This window comes from Caretta caretta, chromosome 27 (assembly GCF_965140235.1).
Source record: "Caretta caretta isolate rCarCar2 chromosome 27, rCarCar1.hap1, whole genome shotgun sequence".
Taxonomy (NCBI): Eukaryota; Metazoa; Chordata; order Testudines; family Cheloniidae; genus Caretta; species Caretta caretta.
The window spans coordinates 7,094,142-7,120,044 of record NC_134232.1 but is presented as its reverse complement, the minus strand read 5'-3'; the positions used below and the strand labels follow the sequence as shown (position 1 = coordinate 7,120,044).

Genomic DNA, 25,903 nt, shown 5'->3' with positions numbered 1-25,903 from the left:
TAAACAAAAATTCTTGCTAGCCACTAGAAACAAATCTAGGAAAATAGTTAATATATGCAGAAATTATTGGATAAAGTTATACAATATTCAAAGTGGAATTATTATGAAAATTACAACTGAATGGAACTCTCACAAATCCACTGACGTCCGAGTGTAATCTGAAAAGTTACTTGGTCACCAGGTTTAATGTCTCAGCAACTCAAATATCCTCAATTTACAATTAAAAAGATTCTTTTATACCTGCCAGTCCTGCAAGTTTTAAATCTGGGAATTGAAAGTCAAGCTGGGTTCTTTCCTTCTCATGTACTATCACGTGTAATAAAGGCTCTACAGGTCAAATAATACCCGTAATGGCAGCTATGAATCTCATTGTTGCTACTGCATGTAACTGCAGGGTTAACTGACCTCCTGCGTGACTGGAAATTAAGTAATGGTTCTGCGGATGCAAAAGAAGGAATACAATCCAGCTCACTTTCTCTAACTGCATTGTTTCTACAGTACTAACAGAAAGAAAAAGAGGAAAAAATTACATTAAGCACAAAAGCAGAGAGAGCTATGAGACAGAATACATGCAGGGGACCAAATTCTGCTCTCTGTTACATTGCTATAAATGCTGAGCAACTCCAATGACTTCAGTACAATTACTCAGAATTTACACTGGTGTAACTGAGAACAGAATGTGTTCCAGGGGAGTTGAGCTGATGACTAAGAAGGTGCCATTTCTATACTGTCACTTTTCTGAATACAACCACACATTGGGTGATACTGAATATATGTACTACAGTCACTCTGGGCTCCTAGCATATGCTGTGCAACACAGCCCACACCATGCAATATGATAAGTTTAAAATTCCAAGTCATCAGTATGGAAATGATAAAAATTCCATCAGTTAGCTGAGAGTTTGTAAAAACAGCCAGCAACACAAAAATGGTTCCCAGAATTCTACTATGGTGATAGAAGAGGAGACTTTGATGAAAACAGGTAACTTTGAGGAGAATACTATTGTAACATTTAGAACCAACCCAGATAATCATCCCACACAGATCATTTTACTAATATTGCAGCTGTAATTGTTCTTTCACAAACGCATGTACTGAAATTTAGGTTTCATTCCACTGAGGAGAGTCCAGTAACATTATTCTTCCTATTTACTAAGATTTTGTATGGCATACAACACATCCTTAGATGAAATAAAGAATACAAGCATCATTTTGACACTGTTTAAGTAAACACTGGAAGGATTTTAATACAGCTTATAAAGAAGTAAAGCTTGTCTTTCTCTCCATAATAGTTTCTGGCTAACCAATTTTAGAGCCAGGAGTTATGTAAAGCTACATTTACCTGACACTAAATAAAAAGGAGTTATTGCAGCACAGCACATATAGCAACCTCACATAAAAAGAAATGATGTGCCCCAACTGCACATTCATCAAGGAATTCAGGTAGCATCATAAATCATAAGATTGAGGCTTACGTGGTTACTTTGTGTCATGAGGACCGCAAGACGGAATCACTGATTTAATTCTTGTACATTTGTGGGGAGAGGAAGTAAAATACACAAATCAAAGCATTCTTTTCCATCATTCATTGTGTGTCCCTTACCCTACTTACATCTGCTTTCTAGATCTCAGAGGTCTCTTTTATTAATATATTTATTTAGAGTTCAATCTTATATAAATTCCATAAAAACAGATGCACATGTAAAGTGTGTTATGACCATGACATGCATTTAAAAATGTTTTTTAAAATTTTGCCCTTCTCCACAACTCTGACACTCTGCGTCTTGTCAAATTTTCATCTTCCCCGCTTCCTCATTTAGGGCCAACTCAGGAAAATATATAAGTACATGTATTAGTCCATTCCTGTTCTGAACATTTATGCATAGGATTATGTCCCATTGACTTCAATGGGATTTAAGCATGTACTTAAGTGGTGTCATGAACAGGGATGCTTTCCTGAATCAGGGCCCAAGGAAGTACATTTTAAAATATGTTCCATACAACATATAAAACAGGTTTCAGAGTAGCAGCCGTGTTAGTCTGTATTCGCAAAAAGAAAAGGAGGACTTGTGGCACCTTAGAGACTAACCAATTTATTTGAATATAAGCTTTCGTGAGCTACAGCTCACTTCATCGAATGCATCCGATGAAGTGAGCTGTAGCTCACAAAAGCTTATGCTCAAATAAATTGGTTAGTCTCTAAGGTGCCACAAGTCTTCCTGTTCTTTTAACATATAGAACAGTTAGTATTACATCCTTTTCTTGATGTCATATCTTTATTTCACAGAGTACAACTCCCTACATTGCTAACAGCAGCGGTGTGCCTATCCTGGATTAAATATAAATCAAATCTTGTTAACCCAACAAAGGGGTAAAAGTGAATCATCAAAATGACTAAATCTCTCCTGCTTATATTGAAATGAACTTGGTGAAAAGTGCTGGACTGAAAACAAGGCAGCCTGCAGTCCTCTATTCATCTGAACAAAAAAAAAAGAAAAAAAAAAAAAAAAAAGCAGTACAGCAGCACTGCATGCTACTCCCCATCCCGACTCAGGAGCACGCTGCCACTGTACCTCAGCCTTGGCCTGGAGATACGACTAACGGAGGCCGGAGGGTAATACTGTCTCTATGGCCCATTCAATGCTGATTTTACTGAAGTGGATCTCAGTCTGGAAATAGACTGGGAACATGAAGTGCTGTCAGATTACTTAGGTCACTGCTACCCTGGATTGGATTGGATTCAGTGAAAAGAAATGAAAGGCTTTGTACCCCATTCCCAGTTCCCTGAGCCATCTGGTTTCTGTGATTCACTTTTTGTGGGGAAAAAAATATTAGTCATAACTATTGCATAATGTCCACATCAAATATAATTCTGAGACAGAGAAACTGTACCATGTACGAACGGGGCAGCCATAGTCAGCCAGATAAATATGAAAGTCCTGGAGCCATTTTAAATTCAATTTCTTCAACTAAAAATCTTGAAACTTTCTTGATTGTAAAACCACATGTAACTGCTCATCCCTGCCTATCCCTCAGTGTACTGAACTCGCCCTTCTTTACATTGAACAGAGGAAAAGAAAAGGGAAAAGGAGGGGACCTGGGAGGATGAAAGGTTGTCACAGATGGGAGACTAACTGAATTTTACTCTTTCACTACAAAACTATAAAATTCCTTAACAGACCAAACTTGAACAAGGTATCCCCAGAGGGGTTGCAGTAAAATTCTCTCTGACATTCAGACAACATAACTTGAACCAGGACAGAAGAGTTTGGTCAAGAACCTGTGCCATGTCTTACGTGCCTTTCTATTATTCACAGTGTAGTTTCGACATCTGCTAAGTTGAGGCTTTGGTCACAAGTATGTTGCTTCATGTACAATTTAACAGAGATGTGTTTGCACCCTTTATTGGAAAAGTTAGTGCCCTTTATGTAGATATAGCTATAGCTGTAAAGACACTGATAGATGTTTTTAAAACCACTGCCCAAAATGAAGTAGCCAATTGTAAAGCGATTTCTTTAATAACTTTCAGTGACTTAACCAAGTTTGAAAAATTGCTTCTGAAAGATATGTCCTCGTCTAGAAAATCCTTGCTAAATTCATTCAGCTCTAAGGAACATTACAAGGGATTCTTTTCTCTAAAACAGTCACATGGTCTTCAATCTACATGTCTTCCTCTTTTCCTCCTCCTTTCTTAACTAATTTTACAAACTTGTGATATTGATTTCTGTTCTTTTCCATTTCATATTGTATCTATGATTTGATATCTGTTATTGGTATGTATTGTAATGTTGGGCAAAAGAAAAATGCAATATCGCTAATTAAAATAATATCTATTGTTTATTCTATTGTTAATATAGCATGAATAAAAAGTCACACTTATGTCAGTGATCACATACAATTGCTGAAAGGCTATATATCATATAATTAAAAGCAATTCTTTGATGCCTGCCTATGATTTTAGATTAAGAAATAGAATGTGTACAAAGGGTAAAAAATAAAAGATTTCAAATACTTAAAGAGAACATCAAATCTTCAGTGAAATCTGAACTGAGCACTTCTGCTTAAAAAGTGTCAATAAAAGCCTGAAGTACATATTCATAATTGCTTTAGAAAGCATACAAATATTTCAGATTAAAAATTAAATCCGGTAAGAAAAACAGAACACAACAAAAGAACAATTTGTTCACAAAGAGAAGGAACCATTTGCTATTGTAAATTCCTACCAGAGAACAATCCTAACACAGTTGCAAATGTGAGCCACCAAACACAAAATTAATTCTTTTAAGAGCCAGTTATTAGAGTGGATACAGTACAGCCAGTGTTTTTATGACAGTTCCCAAAAATTTCATTTTAAAACCTGATATCAATTATAGCCTGTGACACCTACTAAAATGAGTAAGCTGAAGTAACCAGTTCTAAGCAAAAACCTACAATCAAGTACTAGTAGTTGTTACTGGGTTTTGTTTGTTTTGTCTGTATTGTTAGTTTTTATGTATAGCCATAAATATTAACTTTTGAGACTCATCCACAATATTGCTACGTATAAAGTCATAGCAGAAGTATGTCAATACCCTTAAATGAACTCCATGCGGTTCTGATGATTGACCAGCTGAACCAAACCACAAAAGTACTGTTTTTAAAAAAAAATCTACCGAAGAACCATGTATTGAGGACAACATGAAAACAGCAATTCCTAGACTTCTGATGGGGTTTTTCAGTGAACCTTATCATTACTTAAACTCTATTAAAACAATATAATTTGTTTATTTGAAAGATGTACTCTGCATAACTACTCCATCAAACACTGAATGTTGTTTTTAAATCATGTCTATTGATAGTATTACTTGCTGCCATGTTAGTTACTGCCAGCTTTTGACACCTTTGGTCAGGAATCAGAGTGATACAGTGATTTAATTCCGACATTACAAAGGTGAAATATCCTGCTTTCTTATAAATTTACAGAACCTTATAAGGCATGTTTTATATTTTTTTGTTCAGAATCTCTGGGATCATCCCATTAACACTATCAGGAATAGCAGGAGAGCAGAAATAATTCTAGGACTGTTTCTGGTATCAGTACAGATAAAAAACCTTTTGTACAAACAAACAGCAATGAGGTAGTTTCAGATTCACAATTCTGTTGTTATTACAAAGGAGTTGAATAAATCAACAGTTCTATTACGAACCTTTAGTTGGTGAAAATCCAGTGTTTAAATGAAGCGCTATGAGGAAAGGGGCTTCATATAAAATGTTCAGTGTGAAGAAAAGGAAATACAAACTTAGTGACCTCTTGAAACAACTTGTCTCTAAACGCTTTAACAGTCCAGACAATAGCTTTGCCAAGCTTAACATTTTCCCAGTACACGTGTATCCAAATTGGAAGATCTACATGAAAGAGAAGAATTGGATTTGAAGACCTAAACCTCTCATTTCCTTTAGTACTAACTTGGAAATCAAAACATTTTTAACAACTTGTTGCTTCAAGGATTTAGTTTGGATACTCAAAAAATCTTTTACCCACAATGTTCCTCTTCTATACTTTGTTTATTACTAACCATTGTTCAATAAGATGTAATCTAAATTTCTGAGTGCGTCTCTTATGGCCAACTCCTGCTTCCCCAGAAGTGAATGGAAGTTTTTGCCAATAACTTCAATACGAGCAGCCAGCAGCTTACAAAAGGTATTCAGTGAAATAACATTTTAATACGTCTTAGCACTTCTAGCTCTCTGATGTTTCAGTAGATGGTGCTTCACACTTTGAAATTATTTCCATAACGACGGGTTGTTCCACTGCAGTTATACATCAAAGAAAGATTTCTGCTCCGGTGTTTTAATTTGAAATCGTATGATTGGACAAATGACCAGGGAACAGTATAAAAATATTGCTCGGGGATGCAGGAGTGAAATCAGGAAGGCCAAATCACACCTGGAGTTGCAGCTAGCAAGAGATGTTAAGAGTAACAAGAAGGGTTTCTTCAGGTATGTTAGCAACGAGAAGAAAGTCAAGGAAAGTGTGGGCCCCTTCCTGAATGAGGGAGGCAACCTAGTGACAGAGGATGTGGAAAAAGCTAATGTACTCAATGCTTTTTTTGCCTCTGTCTTCATGAACAAGGTCAGCTCCAAGACTACTGCACTGGGCAGCACAGCATGCGGAGGAGGTGACCAGCCCTCTGTGCAGAAAGAAGTGGTTCGGGACTATTTAGAAAAGCTGGACGAGCACAAGTCCATGGGGCCGGATGCGCTGCATCCGAGAGTGCTAAAGGAGTTGGCGGATGTGATTGCAGAGCCATTGGCCATTATCTTTGAAAACTCATGGCGATCTGGGGAAGTCCCGGATGACTGGAAAAAGGCTAATGAAGTGCCCATCTTTAAAAAAGGGAAGAAGGAGGATCCTGGGAACTACAGGCCAGTCAGCCTCACCTCAGTCCCTGGAAAAATCATGGATCAGGTCCTCAAGGAATTAATTCTGAAGCACTTAGAGGAGAGGAAAGTGATCAGGAACAGTCAGCATGGATTCACCAAGGGCAAATCATGCCTGACTAATCTAATTGCCTTCTATGACGAGATAACTGGCTCTGTGGATGAGGGGAAAGCGGTGGATGTGTTATTCTTTGACTTTAGCAAAGCTTTTGACACAGTCTCCTACAGTATTCTTGCCAGCAAGTTAAAGAAATATGGGCTGGATGAATGGACTATAAGGTGGGTAGAAAGTTGGCTAGATTGTCGGGCTCAACAGGTAGTGATCAATGGCTCCATGTCCAGTTGGCAGCCGGTATCAACTGGAGTGCCCCAAGGGTCGGTCCTCGGGCCAGTTTTGTTCAATATCTTCATAAATGATCTGGAGGATGGGATGGATTGCACTCTCAGCAAGTTTGCAGATGACACTAAACTGGGAGGAGAGGTAGATACGCTGGAGGGTAGGGATAGGATACAGAGGGACCTAGACAAATTGGAGGATTGGGCCAAAAGAAATCTGATGAGGTTTAACAAGGACAAGGGCAGAGTCTTGCAATTAGGATGGAAGAATCCCATGCACCGCTACAGACTAGGGACCGAATGGCTCGGCAGCAGTTCTGCAGAAAAGGACCTAGGGGTGACAGTGGATGAGAAGCTGGATATGAGTCAACAGTGTGCCCTTGTTGCCAAGAAGGCCAATGGCATTTTGGGATGTATAAGTAGGGGCATAGCCAGCAGATCGAGGGACGTGATCGTTCCCCTCTATTCGACATTGGTGAGGCCTCATCTGGAGTACTGTGTGCAGTTTTGGGCCCCACACTACAAGAAGGATGTGGAAAAATTGGAGAGAGTCCAGCGAAGGGCAACAAAAATGATTAGGGGTCTGGAACACATGACTTATGAGGAGAGGCTGAGGGAACTGGGATTGTTTAGTCTGCGGAAGAGAAGAATGAGGGGGGATTTGATAGCTGCTTTCAACTACCTGAGAGGTGGTTCCAAAGAGAATGGTTCTAGACTATTCTCAGTGGTAGAAGAGGACAGGACAAGGAGTAATGGTCTCAAGTTGCAGTGGCGGAGGTTTAGGTTGGATATTAGGAAAAACTTTATCACTAAGAGGGTGGTGAAACACTGGAATGCGTTACCTAGGGAGGTGGTGGAATCTCCCTCCCTAGAAGTTTTTAAGGTCAGGCTTGACAAAGCCCTGGCTGGAATGATTTAGTTGGGGATTGGGTCCTGCTTTGAGCAGGGGGTTGGACTAGATGACCTCCTGAGGTCCCTTCCTACCCTGATATTCTATGATTCTACTGAAGATAGTTAAGTCCCAGGCAGACTGCGAAGAGCTACAAAAAGGATCTCTCAAAATTGGGTGACTGGGCAATAAAATGGAAGATGAAATTCAATATTGATAAATGCAAAGTAACACACTGGAAAACATAATCCCAACTGATAATATATCTCAAATGATGGGGGTCTAGAGATCTATAAAATCATGACTGGTGTGGGGAAGTAAATAAGGAAGTGTTTACTCCTTCTCATAACAAAAGAACGAGGGGTCACCAAATGAAATTAATAGGCAGTAGGTTTAAAACAAACAAAAGGAAGTATTTTTTCACACAATGCACAGTCAACCTGTGGAACTCCTTGCCAGAGGATGTTGTGAAGGCCAAGACTATAACAGGGTTCAAAAAAGAACTAGATAAACTCATGGAGGATAGGTCCACCAATGGCTATTAGCCAGGATGGGCAGAGATGGTGTCCCTAGTGTCTGCTTGCCAGAAGCTGGGAATTGGCAACAGGGGATGGATCACTTGATGATTATCTGTTCTGTTCATTCCCTTTGGGGCACCTGGCATTCACCACTGTCAAAAGACAGGATTCTGAGCTAGAAGGACCTTTGGTCTGACCCAATATGGCCATTCGTATGTTCTTAGCACTGGCCTAAAAATTATAAGGTGGGCACCACCTCCTCTTCAAATGGGCCTGATTCGGTAGGCAGCCTCTGAGCATGCCTACCAGATTGGGCCTTGCACGCAGGATAGGTGGGCGAATGCCTATCTTCTCCCAGTTCATGGCTCACTCTGGGTCTTAGGTGGGAGATAGGCATCCAGACGCCTACAATGAGGCAGCAGGGCATATGCCCAGAGGCAGAAACTTAGGCACCCAGGGAACTTTTACCCTGAAAATTTAGGTGCTGAGTGAGTTTAGGCAGCTACAGAGTTCAGTGGGAGTTTTGTGGTTTGCAGTGGAGCCAAAAATTGCAACTTAAGTGCCTTGTGAATCTGGGCCTTAGCCTCTCTGGAGTCAAGATGACTCCCAAGGTCAATGGTGTTAAATGCTCAGTATCTGACTCAGCTGACTGGTCCTGAAGAGTCCCTTTCCACCCCAGATCAGTAAGTTTGAGATATCCCTCCCAATTTTCAAATGTTCAATTTGAGAGAGAAAGCAGACTGAACACCTAGGTTGTAACCATCTCCTAGGCACCAAACTTGGACACTTGTAAGACACATCATGACCATGCAGAAAAGACCGGATTTAAAGCCTGATTTTTTAGCTGTTTTAGCCCTTCTATCTGTGAGATCAACAGACAAACCCCTACAAGGAAATATCAGCCAAACAGTTCAGTAGAAATGAAGCAGTCCACAATGACTGCAATGGGTGTCACAAAAAAGTTGTTGGGAATGTTTCTGGATAAATAAAATTGACTGACTGACCAGTTTACCAATTATATGCTGGGTTTCAGAGTAGCAGCCGTGTTAGTCTGTATTCACAAAAAGAAAAGGAGTACTTGTGGCACCTTAGAGACTAACAAATTTATTTGAGCATAAGCTTTCGTGAGCTACAGATCCCTTCATCGGATGCATTCAGTGGAAAATACAGTGAGGAGATTTATATACATAGAGAACATGAAAAAATGGGTGTTACCATACACACTGTAACCAGAGTGATCACTTAAGGTGAGCTACTACCAGCATGACCCCATGTTTATCCCCCCCCCCCTTGTCACTGTTCCTCAGACATTCTTGTCAACTGCTGGAAATGTTCCACCTTGATTATCACTACAAAAGATTTCCCCCTCCCAGCCCCCCTGGCTCTCCTGCTGGTAATGGCTCACCTTAAGTGATCACTCTGGTTACTTGAATTCCCTTGACCTACTAACCCCATTAACAGCTCCCAAGGAAGCTTAGCTCAAAGTGCCCTTGAGTGGTCTGTCCACTTTCTGCCTGCATCCTGTATAAAAGAACTGCTGAATTTCCACTGAGTTTTGGCCCTTCCACAGTTACAAGAGGGAGAACTGGACCATAAAATCTGTAACTTTCTGAATGATGTAAAGGTATTGTTATTTTCCATCAGAGTGAAATACCACCACTGTACATGCTGGAAATATCCCTCAAAAGCTGTTTTGAATTGCCTACTAACTTTTTATATAAATCTCTCAGATGTGCTTGAGCTGTACTGCAAAACTGCTAACAATTAGCCTGAAATGGGAAAAGCCAGAGTACGAGTTTAAAAGGGAAACTTGGTAAATCCACTTTTTAAAGATAGCAACAGCGGCAATTCTGCGTTGGCTTTTTGCATATCATATATTCCCCATCTTTTGTTAACAATAGAACTGGCCCTGCTAGAGGCTCATTCATGTGTTGGAAACTGCCCAATGACTATATAATGCGCTCCCTGATGGTAAAATGTTTTAAGTGCTGCAGTGTTATTGATCCACAGAAGACCTGAAACAAATAACTATCAGTTTCCAAGTAGTTGGACCACACCCACTAAATCTATGGCTATAGCCTTCAGTCCTCTCTGAAGTCCCAAATGAGTCTTGGCTCTGCTGAAGCCAGAGCCATATAAATACTAGAATATAGAACACATAGAATCATAGAATCATAGAATATCAGGGTTGGAAGGGACCCCAGAAGGTCATCTAGTCCAACCCCCTGCTCAAAGCAGGACCAATTCCCAGTTAAATCATCTCAGCCAGGGCTCTGTCAAGCCTGACCTTAAAAACCTCTAAGGAAGGAGATTCTACCACCTCCCTAGGTAACGCATTCCAGTGTTTCACCACCCTCTTAGTGAAAAAGTTTTTCCTAATATCCAATCTAAACCTCCCCCACTGCAACTTGAGACCATTACTCCTCGTTCTGTCATCTGCTACCATTGAGAACAGTCTAGAGCCATCCTCTTTGGAACCCCCTTTCAGGTAGTTGAAAGCAGCTATCAAATCCCCCCTCATTCTTCTCTTCTGCAGGCTAAACAATCCCAGCTCCCTCAGCCTCTCCTCATAACTCATGTGTTCCAGTCCCCTAATCATTTTTGTTGCCCTTCGCTGGACTCTCTCCAATTTATCCACATCCTTCTTGAAGTGTGGGGCCCAAAACTGGACACAGTACTCCAGATGAGGCCTCACCAATGTCGAATAGAGGGGAACGATCACGTCCCTCGATCTGCTGGCTATGCCCCTACATCCCAAAATGCCATTGGCCTTCTTGGCAACAAGGGCACACTGCTGACTCATATCCAGCTTCTCGTCCACTGTCACCCCTAGGTCCTTTTCCGCAGAACTGCTGCCTAGCCATTCGGTCCCTAGTCTGTAGCTGTGCATTGGGTTCTTCCGTCCTAAGTGCAGGACCCTGCACTTATCCTTATTGAACCTCATCAGATTTCTTTTGGCCCAATCCTCCAATTTGTCTAGGTCTTTCTGTATCCTATCCCTCCCCTCCAGCGTATCTACCACTCCTCCCAGTTTAGTATCATCCGCAAATTTGCTGAGAGTGCAATCCACACCATCCTCCAGATCATTTATGAAGATATTGAACAAAACCGGCCCCAGGACCGACCCTTGGGGTACTCCACTTGATACATGGTTGTGTCTTCCATGGCACTAATATGTGAAATATTTATAGAAAAGATATTTTTGTATGAGATTAAAACCAAAATTAAAATGGACAAAATATTTGTAAATGTGAATAAATATTAATAAATACTAGAATACTAGGATTTTTTTATTAGATCACCTATTATAACAAAGAGACATGTCAATGCTTCTTTTTTAAGAAAGACTGTCTTGTGCAATGGCAATGGATTGTTACTAGTGAACATGAAAGCTTTCTTCAGTTATGTTTGTAAATGCAAAATGTCAATGGGTATCTAAAGATTTATTAAGTGAACCTGCCTCCTTTCATAACACAGGTATCACGTCATCACATTCTCAATCCTGACAAGACAAAAATCTTTGCATGTCATTCTGACCTCAACCAAAATGATACGTCTTAAAGTACAGATATCAATATACAGAAGAAATTAATACTTCCAACGTTGCTCATTCTAGTATCATACTAGTTCAATACACAAAGAACTATAATATTATGTGTGTGTCTCTGGCTGTAACTCACTCCCTTCAACCACTGTACCTCTAAGAAATCCCCTACAAAACACTGCAGAGGGAGGCAAAAAATATAACCATAAGCCACAACAGTGACATGTTATATAAAGATGTTGAATGACAGAGAAAAGAAAAAGCAATGTGTCTCCTAGAAAAACATTTTATTAAATCAAATTATAATTATCCCACTTAGAGACATGATTACAATCTCCTTCAAATCATAACAAACAAACTGATCAAAATCTCTTCTTGTATAAAAAGGCAGCACTAATTAATTTCCAAAGCAGAAAATGAGTCAGTCAAGCTGAACAGGTTTACATGAATAAGAACAGATAACTAAACAAGAAAAAAGTTAACTAAGTACCCCAAAACCTATACAGAACACGTGTAAAACAAGTGTTTAATAATGACTATTTCAACCTTTTTCAAAAGTTATTTACATTAAATGTGTGTTCAGGAAGAAAAGAACTCTTCCTAAAAAAACAAGTCTGTATCTTCCTGTACTTCCAATAGGAATAATAGCTCAATTCCAATTTTGTTTACAACTATAAGGCTATTTACAGTTAATTATAGCGAATTTAATAACGAGTTTGATGCACAATTACTACTACTGGAAACAACAGGCAAAAAACCGATCTTCCTCTTGGTCAAGATAACTGCCTTTAATATAGATTATACCAGATTGGGAATCCCAGCATGAATGTGTTAAACAACTGTTTTCAAGAATACTTCTGGCAAACCTTTGAGAAGAAAGATGCTCTAACAAGGGCTCCAGGAAAAACTCCTGGTTTCTCTGCACACAAGTTCATTTTTCATGTGGGCTGCCAGAAAGTCTCCAGTATACCTGCTTGATGAAACAGATTTTGGGAGGTGAAGCTAATTAAAATAAATGCATGCAGGTGAAGATATGCTGCTTTGATCTTCCCTTCAAAAATATTACATTTCTTTTAACTCTTGACTGCCAATAAGTATGTATGGTGAAAAGTCTTCAGAATAAGAAGTCACAGCAGTAGAGATTTCCAAGACCTTCCATTCTAAAATCCATGTTTTCGGCTTCTTATAAATCTTTTCAAAAATCACCTTTTTTGGCAGACATTTCTCATATTTGGTTTCATCCCAGAAGGAATTGTGTGTGGGGAGGACAGAGGGCAGGAAGAGAGAAAAGTCGTCAATAAAAATATCTTTTCAGCTGTTTGAGTGATCTAATTTTGAAATTAAGTAATTCATCGGTTGATATTTTTCAGAAATTTATGCCCTTGTCAGATTGCGTTTAAAGCTTCAGAGTTGGCAGATACTATAGGCTCTGCTGAATGAGGACCGGTGTCACACAGGGCATACGGTACCATCAAATATTAAGCAAAACTCTCTTAAAATGAAAGAGCACCCTCCTAACACCAAAGGCCAGTGCTGAGGTGGGGAGCACTTCCACTTCCCTTCCCCCAACAGTTTTACTGGCATTACTTCATTTGATGTTAAATTTAAATTGGATGAGAGGGAGATGTCACATGATATGAGTGCTGAGCATCTTGCTTCAGCTCCATTTCCCACTATCCAAAAAGCCCTTTTTTCAGCAGTTCAAGGAGTTACAAATACTGCATGGACACTGAACATGAGCAGAAACCTGCATGGAAGATTAGGACATACTTTAAATTATATTTATTCTAAAAAGGAGAAGCAGGGTGCTTTGGCCACCTTAAGTAAATTTAAGTAAACCTGCAAACACACCATTTTTTGAAATTGAACCAGCCCATCATTTTGAGACCTGAGTCTAAAGAGAACAAACCTGAGCAACCCTTAATCATCAAATGCTAAACCAAGGTATCAACATAAAACATTTATTCTGAGACACATCAATAAATGGAAAACCAAAGCAACCACATTTTCTTCTACCCTGATCTATATGTGGAAACTCTCAGAAGACAACCATAGAGTTGAAGATCCCCTTGCCAAAAGGAATATTCATTCAGTCATTGTTACCTGGCAAAGTTCATCTTTCTTTCTGAAGGAAAATGTTGCTTCTCTAATAACCCACAGGATCTTAAGGAATTTCTTGAAGTGTACCACAGTCACAGCTTCAACCTTCCCTTTCCAAAGCTCACTCAAAAAAAATCTTGAAAAATTCTGGAAGCAAAGTTTATTTTTGTATTTGTTATATTCAGTTGTAGAATTCGGTTCACTGTCCCTTCTTAAAAAGAAAAGGAGTACGTGTGGCACCTTAGAGACTAACCAATTTATTTGAGCATGAGCTTTCGTGAGCTACAGCTCACTTCATCCGATGCATACCGTGGAAACTGCAGCAGACTTTATATATACACAGAGAATATGAAACAATACCTCCTCCCACCCCACTGTCCTGCTGGTAATAGCTTATCTAAAGTGATCATCAGGTTGGGCCATTTCCGGCACAAATCCAGGTTTTCTCACCCTCCACCCCCCCACACAAATTCACTCTCCTGCTGGTGATAGCCCATCCAAAGTGACAACTCTTTACACAATGTGCATGATAATCAAGTTGGGCCATTTCCTGCACAAATCCAGGTTCTCTCACCCCCTCACCCCCCTCCCAAAAACCACACACACAAACTCACTATCCTGCTGGTAATAGCTCATCCAAAGTGACCATTCTCTTAATGTATGAGAGTACTCCTTGGTTTTTTGATTTGATAAAGTAAGAAAAAAATGCTCTATGATTTTATGATAGTTGGGAATTGATAATGGGATTATTTTAGGAATTTGCCCCATTATGTTATGCTTACTAGTTTAGCTTTTAAAACATATCCTATATAATTGAAAAAATATATTCTATTTTTATTATATTTAATTATTAATTATATTATTAGTGTTATATCATTTTATTTATGCTTTAGTAACACCCAGTTGGTTGTATATTTATCTGTAATGTTTTCATTTCTACCTCTGTTAAAGGTGGCAGGCACTTACTGATCTCAGGACAAATAGATGGGGTGAACATTACAACTATGAAAGCCCATGCTTGATATTAATATTTTTGTGCTTTCTTCAATAACATTTTTAATAATATTTCTTTTTGCTCTCAGGACTTACTCTACTTATTGTGGGTGATTTCAATTGTTTTCTCAAACTACATGATAAGACATGCATGCCAAAACCAATATGCTTCCTAGTCTAAAACATAAATAAACATTAATTTGGCTGACTCTTGGGAGTTACTTCAAACAAACAAACAAACAAACAAACAAAACAAAAAGAATGATACTTTTTTATCCCTCATTCTACTTATTCTCCAACTGTTTAAATTTTACTGATAAAACCCTTATAACAACTCCTTACAGTTACTGGACATTGGTCCAATTTCTTTATCTGATCATGGTCATTTAGACCCTGAGCCTGCAATAAGTTCCATGCAGGCAGACTTGTGACAATTCTAGTCTTGCAGGAATTGAGGACAGTCTACACTTACAATGCTGCACTGGCGCTGCTGTATGCTTCAGTGAAGATGCTTCTACGCTGATGGGAAAGCTTCTCCCATTGGTGAAGTTAATCCACCTCCCCAAAAGGCAGTAGCTATGTCGACAGGAGAAGCTCTCCCCTTGACATAGAGCTGTCTACGGTGGGGGAGGCGGGGGGTAGGGGAGGGGAAGAGGTAGGTAGAACTGCGTGGCTCATGGGGTCTGGATTTTTCACACCCTGAGTGACATAGTTATACCGATCTAAAGTTTATAGTGTAGACTTGGCCAGAGAGGAGAAACAGAAGTATCCAAATTTAAGTATATCATGCTGTTACTGTGTGTACTAATTAAACATACCACAGCAAACCACAACTCCTAGGATTCCTCCTTTGGATTCCATGGCTGAATCCACAGGAAGAGAAAGAACTAACTGTGGGAGTGCCAAATAGAACCCTAATCTATTTTCAGTATAGTTCCTAAATTCCATACCTAAAAAATGTAACAATTTAAAAAGCCCAAACTAAGCAGTAAAATACATCCAAAGTCCAAACTAAACCAGGCAGATGAAGTATATGTACACACACAGACATACGCACACACAGAGAAAGAACAGATTCTATCCACCCTAGCTTTAAATGGCTGATTGTCTCAAAGTAAGGCCAAGTCATTTCACAGAGGAAGATGTTAGTTGTATAGGACTGCTAGGGAAAAATATAGTTTAGGCTACTGAATTTGTTTACCTAGCTACTTCCATCTTATATCATCAGTGAAATAAATGATATTGTCTGTTTAGGGTATCTTACAAAGCTCCAGGATTGGTTATAACTCTCAGAGGGTGAATAGCATTAGAATACTCAGTGGTACCCTCTTGCATATACAGCCCACTGGAACACTAGTTTTAAATAGTTAAAAAAACAGAATCCAGAGGACTTTTCAATCTAAGAATGTACTAGAATGCAAATAATTGGGTGGCGAGCCAAAAAGTACAAAGGGTTTGAAAGCACAGAGGGAAGAGAACAAAGGAACATAACTAGGTGAAGAGAACATGCCACATATATTTTAAATATAAATTATGTCTCTGAGATTAAACAGAGGAGAAATTAGCATAAATAGTTGATGAGGAGAGATTACTCTGTCCACAGGTCAGGGCTAGCCTTCATATCCCTAGTCTTCAGCTATGCATTAGCTTTAATGCCAAAGTGAGAAGAGTTCCCTATGTTTCATATTAGAAGTGCAGCCAGATACTAGCCAAAAAGGGAGACTGCATATACCATTATCCTCTAAATCCTATAGCACATGGACTTTCTCAAGTGAAACATTTATTATTTGAAGAGGTAGTAGCACAAACACATATATCCCTTCTCATCATCTTCCAGAATTAAAAACAAGCAAGATAAAACAAAACACCCCAAACACTTCAACAGTGAGTGTCCAGTTTACAGTGTTCATTACTAGTTAAAAGGGCTCTTGCTCTAATAGTGCTTCATTGGTTTGTTTGCACTGAAGAAAACCTAAAATCTGTTAGTCTCTTAGCTATGATTAGGGGACTGGAACACATGACTTATGAGGAGAGGCTGAGGGAACTGGGGATGTTTAGTCTGCGGAAGAGAAGAATGAGGGGGGATTTGATAGCTGCTTTCAACTACCTGAAAGGGGATTCCAAAGAGGATGGCTCTAGACTGTTCTCAGTGGTAGCAGATGACAGAACGAGGAGTAATGGTCTCAAGTTGCAGTGGGGGAGATTTAGGTTGGATATTAGGAAAAACTTTTTCACTACGAGGGTGGTGACACACTGGAATGCGTTACCTAGGGAGGTGGTGGAATCTCCCTCCCTAGAAGTTTTTAAGGTCAGGCTTGACAAAGCCCTGGCTGGGATGATTTAGTTGGGGATCGGTCCTGCTTTGAGCAGGGGGTTGGACTAGATGACCTCCTGAGGTCCCTTCCAACCCTGATATTCTATGATTCTATGAATGTCTCTCATAAGGCATGGTATGCCTTTGAGGTGACAGGTTCATCAACATTAGCCTACTAAGTGCTATTAAGTAAGTAGAAACCTTAAACATTAAACCACACTCGTTTTAGTAGCCTAGACAAGTGGTTCTCAACCAGGGGTCCAGGGCCCCCTGGGGAACCATGAGCAGGTTTCAGGGGGGTCCACCAAGCATGGCCAGTGTTAGACTCACTGGGGCCCATGGCAGAAAGCCGAAGCCCCACTGCATGGGGCTGAAGCCTAGGGCCCTGATCCCTGTCATCCGGGGCTGAAGCCGAAGCTGAGCAACTTAGCTTCACAGGGGCCCTTGTGCATGGGGCCTCAGTTTATTGCCCTGCTTGTTACCCCCTAACGCCGGCCCCGGCTTTTATATGCAGAAAACCAGTTGTTGTGGCACAGGTGGGCCGTGGAGTTTTTATAGCGTGTTTGGGGGGCCTCAGAAAGAAAAACGTTGAGAACCCCTGGCCTAGACGTCTCCACAAAGTATTTATTTACGGTCAAATGACGATAAAAATTCAGGAACAATAATTAACTATTGATAGGGACAGCAAAAAATGCAGCCAGACAGAAGTGAGCAAAACCAGTGGTGGTATCATGCTCTCTCTCTCTTATCAGGAACAAAATGGCCAGGAAGAGCATTGCCAAGTGAAAAAATGGTGGAGCATATTATTTCCAATAATGAAGAGGTACCCCAAATATACTTAGCTTGGATTGTGCAGAGCAGCTACCCAGCAAACTGAGAAGTGAAAACAATGAATAATGAGGTTAGCAACCAACCTTGACCTTTGTCTATCTCCTACACAGACTGGATAATGTCTCTACAACCAGAACCTACATTTCTATTCAGCCTGTATTTCTGAAATACAAGTCTCCATTATGATGATTAATTCAGCCTGCACTCTGATGCAGCACTAATTGCATTTCGGTTGCTATTAGGCTGTCTCACAGTTACAGGGAAATATATTAACCAGTATGGTGGCACCTGACCAAGTAAACTGTCCTGCAGACTGAAAGCAAAATTTATACCAGCAAAAAGATTAAGATAGGACTCACTCCGCATAATTATGTGGCAAAATAAATGTCACAGGACTGTTCAGTCGGCCATGAAGAAACGATAGGTTGTACCTGTGTGAATTCTTTTTATGGTAATTTCCCTTCCTAGCTCTGTAAATCTGCTCCCACTGAAGTGAATGGGAATTTAACCACTGACTTCAGCAGAAGCAGAGTTAGGCCAATGTGGAATGCTTTAGAAAATCCTACCGAGAATGTACAATATACAAGTTTATATGTATTTATTCCCAGACAAAACCTAAGTGAAAGTGGAGTTATAGTGAGACTACATATAAGTAATTTAGGATAAAAAATATTATGGGGATGTCATTATCTCAAAAACGAGCATTACAAAGCCAGGAACGATATAGTGATGCTATCCAATAAAGACAAACTCTTTGGGGCATGGATTATTTTGTTAAGTGTGCATAATACCTAGCACAATTAATTTGTTGACAATTTACAAGAAAATCTAAGAGCGCTGCGATTGGAAGAACTCGTTACATTAAGCCTCATATTATTTGTAACAGGAAAAATGGCCACTCTCAGAACATGGAGCATGTGAGCATTTTAAAGCAATCAATCAGAGAAGTGTTGCACCTTTTTTAGTCACAAGAAACTGACAACTCCTCAAATGAGAAAGAAAGAGAAGTTAGAACTGATTGGAAAGCTAAGGATTTCTGTCACTGTTGAATATTTGGTTAAAGTGTTTTAAGAGCCTACAGGAATCGTGAAACCCCAGAAAAATTAGAATAGCTTTAAAATGATTAATCTGCGTAGTATGTATGGGGTTTATGGTGTGATGATATAACATGTGTAAAGGGGAAAAAAAGCTTGTCTAGGAATTTCACCTATATATATACATTTTTGTGTAAGCAGTCGGTTAGTAAATATGACTGAAATAATTTCAAAAGTTGTTTTTTCTTTTTAATGCTAGTTGTTTGTAAGTGACAGATTAGCAGTCAGATTGAAAGTGAGGTGGTCAAAGGTGTTCGGTAAATACAGTCTATCACATGGCTCTGCAATAGATAATTAATAATATATATCCATGTATTCTCCTGCTTTTTAAAAAACTGATTTTATTTTTACAATAAAATTAAATATTATATTACTTAAATATGCACAGTATACATATGGTACTTCACAACATTATTTCCAAGCAGTATCAAAATATTTTTGTTTTTCTTGTAAAAGAGGACATTAACACTTTGTTACTAATTAGACAAACACTTGAGCAATTTCTACTAAGCAGGAGTTCTCTGCTCTGGAAAATTCACTCTTGTAGCAAAATCACTGGTATTTCTCAGGTGAGAAAAGCCATCATCTATTGTGGCATTAATGGCAGACACTGGGGAAACTCATTCTTCTACAGGAAGAAACTAGCCAGTCTGGCCTCTTTCCTTAGGCTATGTCTATACTACAGCCTATGTCAGCAAAACGTACGTCGTTCAGGGGTGTGAATATTCCACCCCTTTGAGTGACATAAGTGCTCATGTGCCGAGTGCTATGTCGGTAGGAGAGCTTCTCTTGCCAACATAGCTTCTGCTGATCGCGGGGGTTGGTTTTTTTTTTATGTCAGCGCCGCTCTCTCCTGTTGGCATAGAGCATCTTCACCAGATGTGCTGCAGCAGCGCAGCTGTATGGGCTGACCCGTTGCAGCGCTGTACATACAGATATACCCTTAAAGAAATGTACACTCCTGCTGTATAGCAATTAGCAATCATGAGGATGGGGGAGGGGGGGAAGAGGGAGGAAAGGAGGGAGGATTTAAAATAAAAAGTGGGGGGAAAACAGCTTCTTCCTAAACCTAAACTTTCCAAAAGATAATTCTGCTGCAAACCCTGTTAAATTTCATAAAACCTTTCATGCAACATTTCAGTTTTCCACACTCTGCAAAAGCAGGAAGCTCAGCGCCCCAATTTTGATCTCAGATATACAGGGACTATCTCTTTCTGTGCTAGATAATCAGTTACTGTGTTTAAAGATGCAAGCAGGATGGCTGGTTTTACAAAACACACAGCCATATGTGCCACTTATGTGCCTGAAATAAGTATCAAGCTCCATTAAGCCAAACAGTTTTTCAAAGGGGGAGGGCAGTTACTGGATGAGCCATTCATGGCATAGTTTTGACAACTGAGGGGCAACTGACTGTAATGGCAAAGAGTTCATGCTCCTTCTTCCTCTGCAAACCAACTTTCCTACTGTGCTGCAAATGCTCTCTGCCTTAGCTGTAGTTGCCAACCCTCCAGAATTCTCCTGGAGTCTCCAGGAAATAAAGATTAATCTTTAATTAAAGATTATGTTCATGTGATGAAATCTCCAGGAATACATCCAAGCAAAACTGGCCACCCTTAGTCCACAAGCTGTGGCCGCCTGCTCAGAACAGAGCGGCTTGTGCTGTGAGCTTGGTTTCAGTCTCTAAACAGTTAACCAAAGATAACAAAACCCAAAATCTGGCTGTCTGTGCCTTTGAACAAATGAACAAAACTCAAATCCAGCAATTGAGGGAAAGGCCCTGACCTGGCCCTGGGGTTCTTGGTTAGCACTGAGAAGTTCTTCCTCTTTCCCAGTCTGCCCTGGGCTCTGAGAAGAAACAGGCAAGCCTTCTTAACTAGCCTGCTGGCTCCCAATTGGTAAATGTCATCTCCTTGCCCTTCTAGGCATCTAGAAGATTATGTAGGTAGCCTGGTCTGAATGGGATTTGCTGAATCGGGGGGTGTGAGGGCGTTGGCACTTGCAGTTTGGGGCAGACAAGACCTCATAGACTCCATCACTACTATCCATTAGAGAAATTTAAAAATGGGACCTTGCCATACAAGGGCAAGAGAAAGTTATAACTGATGTGTATGTTTAAAATTACCAAGAATTTTAGCTGCAGAAATGCTTGGCTCACTAAACCAGAGACACTCATCAACAGAAGTTTGTTCAATAAAAGATATTACCTCACTCACTTTGTTGCTCTGAAACGGAGAGACATACTAGTTCATTCTCTCTCTCTCTCTGACACACACACACTATAGGACCCTAGCATTAAAAAAATTGATTCAGCTAAAAAAAGGGGCAGAATTCTGTGTAAAACAACATCTACTGATTTTGTTTGACAATAATCACAAAAGAAATAAAAAAGGCAAAAGATGTAAAAGAACAAACATTCCAGATCTTTCACCACTGTCCAAACTAACGTGATACTTGTAAATATATGCAACCAAAAATGGGCAGTACATAAACAAGTCTCGGTTTTCTTGAGAGGTGAAAGGTTGACATACAGGAAAACAATAAGGTTAAGTTTAAATTACTATCTACAAACCCAGCTCAGCAAAAGAATACATTTCCCCAGATTAATTTAATGAGATGTGATGGTTTAAAGCAAAATAAATGGCAAAATAAAAAAATAACCCACAGGTAAAACAACGACGTTATAAAGAGTCATTAACATCATCTGATGAAATAAAGACTTATAGTGCAGAAACACTTAAATTGGGACATATTAAGAGTCAAACTGTAATGTTTTAAATAAACATTATTTTAATCTAAGGAGTATGAAAGGGGAATGTTAATCTATAGTTTATCAATGCATTACAGGGACACTATTCACATGATTCTCACTTCAAAGAAGTGTTGCATATTTGATAATCAGAAAGATGATCTTGGTGCAATAATGAATGCAATGAAACCTAAACTTCTGCCAAGTGGTGGTATAAGGTAAGATTGGGGCTACTTGTACCCCATGGCAAAACAGGACCAAATTTCAGAGCAACAACTCCTTAACTCCATGACAATGTTAATTTAGTCTATTACTATGAAATACCCTTAACTCCCATGCCCTTAAGCAACTTCTTAGTTATTATATCTGTTAAGTGGGGAGAATGAAACTTTCTTGCCTCCTAAAATAGGGGCCTGTGGTTTCCCTCAAAAATCAGGGGTATGAAGTGCACAAATTTATTAACACTTGTCAGCTAAAGAGTTGAGAATACAACTCATGGTCTCCTTTACACTCCTAGCCCACCATGCCTTCCCCAAGACCAAAGTTGGGGGCTGCTGTTGCACCTGCAATCTCTGTTCTATCTGGAGTTTAAGCTCTCTGGAGCTTGTGTGTTTGCTCAATGCAGATAGGATGTTTAGAGATTTCCTCAGCAAGGCTTTAACAAACTCTACTGTGCATATGCAAATGACAATTTCCAAAGGATTAAAACACAGTCAAATGTGGGATTTTCAAGGGGAGACAAAGAACCTCTCTAACCCAAATGCTATTCTTCCGTTAAAAGTCAAATCCCTACACCGTACCAGAGACATCAGCGCTCATAAAAATAAAAGTAACAATAGCAAAATTACCTATTTTTCACCTAATCTCATTTTCAGAAATGGATGAACTATTCAAAATATTTTAGCCTCAGACAGCAACCACGTATGGAAATTTTCAGACCAAAACTAGTAAAAATTTGGCAAAGTTAAAAACAACTGAAAACAGGGGGCTTCTAATGGAAAGTGACAGGCAACCTTAATTCTAAGTATCACTACTAGCTCTAGCTAAAACAATACATGACGGTATAATAGAAAGATTTTGAAGCCATTGGGGTGACCTCACTACTCCTGAATGGTGAAAACATGAGTGACTCATGCGGGTAATCCTAAACAAGAGCGAGTAAAACCTATGTTCCACACCACTCTCTTCCACCATGTATTACAGAAAAACTAATTTAGAAACGTTCTAGAGTTTGACAAAACATTGTTGATACAAATTGTCACACTTTTCTGCCCACACAACCAGACTGACTTCGTAACATGAATCCAATTGTACAGGCTGTAGAAAGTGTGTGAGAATTTAAAATTAATACATTTTAGAAACCTCTAAAATTACTCAGTCAACAATAATTATAATTTAATCAATAACTGCAACTAATTTAGAAAACCTTGAAAATGAGTGAATTTTTTTCAGTAAATCATAAGGTCATCATGCTAGTATACTGTGGCCCACCGGAGATAAAAACAAATGCTGTGTTTAATTTGAAAGGGAAATGATTCCCCACTGCTCAGTGGAATAAAGCACATGTTTTTTACTTGGATTGTTCATCAATTTACTGGACCCCAAAACTGTCAGAAGTAAGATTAAGTACTGTCCATCTTATACTTCCAACCAGTGTAATTTTGGTGGGGAAATTCCACATTTGATGAGGAAAAGTGAAAAACCTGAAACATTCAAGTTTTTTTTTCTTTTTAATGATGGTTGTTTGTAAGTGACAGATTAGTAGTCAGATTGAAAGTGAGGTGTTCAGAGGTATTTGGTAAATACAGTGTATCACATGGCTCTGCAATAGATAATTAATAAAATGTTTTGCCACAAGAACTATCCCAGACTCACACCTATAAAACCTTTATACTTTATTTATGGTAGCTCCCACAATGTGGGGCACTTACCAGACAGCTAAAAAGGCACAGTCCCTGCCACCAGGAGTTCACAACTTCAGACAAACAGGGGTTAGGGAAATGGGTTCAACATATACACAGAGCAGCAAAGTAAGTTTTCAGCTTGGTTTTTTTTACAATATATATGTCCACAAGATGTTCCACAGGGAGCATGGCAGAAGTAAAATATGCAGTGATCTTGTACTGTATATCATTTATTATATTTAGATGTGTCTGGTCAGTTACTGTAAGCTCAGAGGACAATGCTCCCAATTAAATTAATAAAAGGCCATTTTTTTCCATGTGTACATCCCCTATTTGGAAGATGCTGCATTTCATAGTAACAATAATTCTACCATAGTAATGATCAATCTTTTAAATGATATAATACTTTAATGGTGTGTTTCTAGTTTATCAAGTACAACACAAAGAAAAACAGATGTATGTTAGTGGTGGTGAGACAACAGACCACCACAACAAAGGGTATTTCTACACTGTAATTAAAAACCCACAGCTGGCCCGTGCCAGCTGACTCAGGATTGTGGGGCTGTTTTATTGCAGTGTAGACTTCTGGGCTCACACTGAAGCTCAAGCTCTCAGACTCTCCCACCTTGCAGGGTCGTAGAGCCTGGGCTTCAGCCCAAGCCCGAGAGTCTATGCTGCAATGAAACAGCCCCATAACCCGAGCCCTACAAGCCCCATTCACGGGTCAGCCAGGGGTCTACAGTATACAGTGTAGACATACCCAAAGTGTCTAATCTGCTACATGATGATCAAACTCATGCACAAAAATGGAATAAAAAAGAGAGAACAAAGCAGTAGTGGTCCTTTGCAGAGAACTTTGTGCAACCTGCAGCAGCTGCTAGAGACAGGTACAAACTGTTAGGAAACTGACTGTCCACTTCAAAATGCCTGGTGAAATTAGGAAGTTATTAGAAAGACATTCATTTGACAATGCTGAGCTAGATTGCTGTCCACATCTAATCGGATGTTTCAGTTTCTGTAAGGCACAAAATGCTAGATATAATATGTGAAATGGCACTCAGGCAGACATCACAAGCTTCTGCCAATCTCACACAGCGATCGACGGGAACCACTGTCCACAAATCACATCAGAAGCAATGAAGGAGCTCAAAGGAGAACATCAGCATATTGTTATAAGGGGCATTCCTTATGCTGTGTCACATTTCATCTTTCTGAAATTAGCTGCTTTTTTTAACAACAAATTACTTCACGAAATAAGATGTAAAGTGGCAAATATTGTGTTACGCTGGATACAGGACACAATGCTGGTGTTGGGGGAATACTGGTGTTAATATTATTTAGCTGGGATTACATACTTCTTATTACTCAATAAAATATCTTTACTTGGAGACAGGAAAGGTTTCGCTCTTTACTCTCTCATTTCATCCAGTTGTGTGATGTCTACCCTATGCTAACTCAGAGAAATGCAAAATGCAGTATATGTGGATATAAATATTTTAAGACAATAAGAAATAACAGAATTTCCACAATAATGCACCACTAAATATCCAGTTTATTAAACCATTAATGTTAATGCTGAAATAAGGAAGCATCTGGTAAAAGAAACATGTGCGTGTACAGGGATTGCCATGAAAAATTCAGCATTTACCACATCTTGGTACCAGATAATGCAGGGGTGGCCAACCTGAGCCTGGGAAGGAGCCAGAATTTACCAATGGACATTGCCAAAGAGCCACAGTGATATGTCAGCAGCCCCCATCGGTTCCCCCACCTCCCCGCGCCTCCCACCCACCAGCAGCCCCACTGATCAGCGCCTCCCCTTCCCTCCCCACACCTCCCAATCAGCTGTTTTGTGACATGCAGGAGGCTGGGGGGGGGGAGGAGCGAGAGCACGGCAGGCTCATGGGAGGGGGTGGGAAGGGGTGGAGTGGGGGCAGTGCCTGTGACAGAGCCAGGGGTTGAGCAGTGAGCACCCCCTGGCACATGGGAAAGTTGGCACCTGTAGCTCCAGCCCTGGAGCAGGTGCCTGTACCAGGAGCCGCATACTAACTTCTGAAGAGCTACATGTGGCTCTGGAGCCACAGGTTGGCCACCTCTGAGGTAATGTATTATTTTCTTAGACCATATATAGAATATGAATTAAATGTGGTATCTCAGATTCTATGGTGTGAGGACTACTGGCAAATTTCAGTGTTATGACAACATGTGTGTGCA

General features: G+C 39.7%; 1 protein-coding gene across 14 annotated transcripts in view; it reads right to left on the bottom strand.

Annotated features, from left to right (window-relative positions):
- Positions 1–25,903, bottom strand: part of TANC2 (tetratricopeptide repeat, ankyrin repeat and coiled-coil containing 2) — a 713,825-nt gene that overhangs the window by 261,385 nt on the left and 426,537 nt on the right. The gene's annotated exons all lie outside the window — the stretch shown is intronic.